This window comes from Neoarius graeffei, chromosome 11, assembly GCF_027579695.1.
Source record: "Neoarius graeffei isolate fNeoGra1 chromosome 11, fNeoGra1.pri, whole genome shotgun sequence".
NCBI classification, from domain to species: Eukaryota; Metazoa; Chordata; class Actinopteri; order Siluriformes; family Ariidae; genus Neoarius; species Neoarius graeffei.
In genome coordinates, this window is record NC_083579.1 from 20,951,971 (window position 1) to 20,956,126 (window position 4,156).

Sequence of the window (4,156 nt, forward strand, 5' to 3'; positions counted from 1 at the left end):
GTCCCAAAACTCAGCCATCTCATTTCCTGTTGACTACTCTCCCTGCTCTGCACTTGAGATACCAGCCTACCTTTCTGTTGCTAGAAACATCAGAAGATATATTTTGTTATATTATTTTTTCCCAGTACCAAGACAAACAACATTTTACAATAGCTTCTTGGTATCCGAAATAAGTATCTACATGCTCCTAATGTGATCATCCATGTTGGGTGTAATAACATTTGTGACCAAACTATTGAGAAAGGGTTTTCCCCATCTCCATAATTATTTCCCAGATTGTGGCAAATCTCTTTGTCCAATTCCCTTGCTGCGACAAGATACCGTTATAGTTGCATATTTGACCTGGCCTTCTAAACACGTCTCTTACAAGATTGCTTTTATTGGCATTTTACCTTTTTTTGGAATTGCTAGTCATTTTTTAGGTACACAGGTTTTACCAGATAACATAATGTTTGTTGTAGTAGAACTAATTGATTACTACAACTAGAAACACCTTTGGTGTGCCATAGGGGTGTAACAATATCATGATTCATTTCATGATAATGGCTTAATGATTTTGATTTGATTCTCCGAAGAGTCCTCACAGTAAGAAGGTTCTGGGTTCAAACCTGCCAGTTGACTGGGGCCTTTCTGTGTGGAGTTTGCATGTTCTCCTTGTGCCTGTGTGGGTTTCCTCTGGGTGCTCCAGGTGCCCATAGGTATGAATGTGAGTGTGAATGGCTCTCTGTTTCTCTGTGTTAGCCTCACGATAGGTTGGTCCAAAGTGTACCCACCTCTCACCCATTATCAGCTGGGATTGGCTCCAACTCACCCACGACACAAAATGGATAAGCAGCATAGATGATGAATGACTCCTTTTTTATTTCTGAATCATAAACAGTACAAAACAATGAGCATTTTTCTCTGTCTAAAACTATCCATCCATTACCTGTAGCCACTTGTCCTGTTCTACAGGGTCACAGGCAAACTGGAGCTTATCTCAGCTGACTATGGGCGAGAGGCAGGGTACACCCTGGACAAGTCACCAGGTCATTGCAGGGCTGACACAGAGACAAACAACCATTCACACCTACAGTCAATTTAGAGCCACCAATTAATCTAACCTGCATGTCTTTGGATTGTGGGGGAAACCAGAGGAAACCCACGCAGACACAGGGAGAACATACAAACTCCACATAGAACGGCCCTTGCCAGCCGCGAACCCAGGACCTTCTTGCTGTAAGGCAACAGTGCTAACCTCTACACCACCGTGCCACCTTGTATAATACTCACTCAATCAATCAATCAAAAATATCGCTATGGACAGATATTGTAAACATCCAGATTTTACATCCAAATCCAATTCTACAGGTTCAACATATCTTAAAAATATAGAAATAAATTTATACAGTCTCCTGAAAATTTTGATAGACCTGCCATTTTCATGGATAAGCAGGATAAATTTTAAATTGACTTAAGGATGAACCCAAATATTTAATTATTCAGATATTTGTTTGTTGGGCAAGTATCCAGTTTTCAATTTTGGGATTCAGATATTCTTTTTTGTCAATTCTTTTCTATTCAATTTTATTTATGTAGCATTTTAATAATGGACATTGTCAAAAACAGAGGGTATGCCTATTATCCTTTTCAGTCTTCTCAAAAACTGTGCTGCCAATCATGACTCCAGCTGCTTTGCCAATTGTGTGGGAAGCCATGGCCTATTGGTTAGAGAAGCAACTTTAGACCAAAACGTTGCTGGTTTGATGGCTGAAGTGCCCTTGAGCAAGGCACCTAACCCCCAACTGCTCCCCAGGCTGGTCTGGATAAGAGCACCTGCTAAATGCCACTAACGTAATGTAATGTCACTGAGACACCTTTGACTGATGAACTGGCGCCCCACCATAAATTGCCCTATCTTTCAGGCCAACATGATTGACATGGTGTCAAGTGAGATGGTCATCTGTTCTCCAAGACATTTGTCTTAGAAGGTACTAATACTTGGTTGAAGTGCAGTACAAACTTCACCTATATAAACCTAAATACAGTTTCTATGAAAAAGGAACATTGTTCAGAAAGCATTCATTTGATTTCAGACTTTATGTACTCTGACAGTGTATCTCCTAAAAGCAACCTGTGAGCATTTTTGTCCAGCCCTAGAATGTAAGTCACCACAGACCTTAAATGAGTGGTGGCAGTTGGTCAATATGGGGCACTGGAGCACCACCCCATTCCTATTATCCAGATGAGAAAAACTATGTGATATTAAGCATAAATGAATTAAGCAAAAGCATTTATTAAGTCAAAATTGTTTACTCATCCTACTTCAACCTGTATCCATCTAATTATTTTAACTTGTTTTTAAACTGTATTTATTTAAATTTTATGTGACCACCTCCACTTCCTGTATACTTCACCCGCCAGGACACTGGCCAAATGAGTGTGTATGTGGCGACACAAACTTTTGGAGAGCAGATGACCTGAGGGTTTTAATTGGTGGATTCAAGATTTGGCCTGGACATGCCGCCTTTTATTACCAGCCAACTGGAATTTTTTTTTCCCACGAGATGGGACAGTTTTCAATAGACCTTCATATTTGTGACTGTCACTGATGGAGCTTTCACAAGATGGCAAGTTCAAGTTAACCGACGGAGAAAGAAAATTCTGTTAGTTCTTTACAGAAACATCCTTTTACGTGGTGCACACTTGAAGAAAAAAAAAGAGAACGAGGGAGCTTGGAGCAAACCAGCCCAATTTAAACATTAAGAAGCAGGAAATTGGAAGCAGGTTTCCACTCGAGGCTTCTCCCACTCTTATGACAAATGAAGCTGGTGAGCTAGATAGATGATGATGAAGAATGTGATCATGTAGGTTTTGTAGATCATATTTAATGGCATGCACTCTTTCATCCTACCTTTTTTGGTTTCTTTAAATAAAGGCTTTCCTCAGAATGTGAATATCTCAACACAAATTAAATAAAAACTCAACTAAAACTAGCTCTTAATTCCTCAAAAATAAAAATCAAACATAACTATACTGGGTTTTGGTAAACTTTGTTAACCACTTTGCTGTCATTGAACTAGTAAATACATAGTATTAAAAACATTATGGTCAGGACAAGTGAAAAGTTTTGCTGCTTGTCCGACTGAACAAGTGGATTAAAAAGTTAATGTTGAGCCCTGTGCTGATGGATGACTAAAGGAATTTGGCTTCTGTGTCACCTTATATTTGTAGGAAGTAGTGGATCCTCAACTCAAAAATATGCAATTTTGTAACACTTGGGAAACATGCTTCAGTTACATTGTCCATCCATCCATTATCCATAACCGCTTATCCTGTGTAGGGTCGCAGGCAAGCTAGAGCCTATTCCAGCTGACTATGGGTGAGAGGTGGGGTACACCCTGGACAAGTCACCAAATCATTGCAGGGCGGACACATAGAGACAGACAACCATTCACATTCACACCTATGGTCAATTTAGAGCCTAACCTGCATGTCTTTGGACTGTGGGGGAAACCAGAGCACGTGGAGGAAACCCACACAGACATGAAGAGAACATGCAAACTCCACACGGGAGGTCCCTGTCAGCCATGTGGCTCGAACCCAGAACTTTCTTGCTGTGAGGTGACAGTGCTAACCACTACACCACTGTGCCGCCCAGTTACATTGTGTTCCCTATAATTTCCAGGAGTGCCAATAATAGTGGCATATCTTTTTTTGTTGTTGTTGTTGAAAAAAAAATTTATTGATGAGGGATTTGTTTTACTTTGAATAAATTTATTTCAATTAAAGGTTACTTTTTTCAGTGTGAGATAAAGTGACTTCACGAAAAGGTGGATTTTTTAACCCTTTTTTTTTAAGCTGATTTTTACAGGGGATGCCAATAATTTTTGAAAGGCACTATATATATATATATATATATATATATATATATAATAGAGCAGGGGCGTCAGAAACATTTTTAATGTGGGGGGGGGGGGGGACACACTGGCGGGGGGTCCTCCCCCAGAAAATTTTTAATTAATTAGATGCCTGTAGCAGTTCGGATGGGTGGGTGGAGCACAGAAGGACGGAAGGCCAGAACTGAGTTCACAAAACCCGTTTATTATAGCTTTTCAGCTTGCTTTCACTCACTCACTCACTCACTCACACACATCTGTTGTGGTCAGGTTGGGGA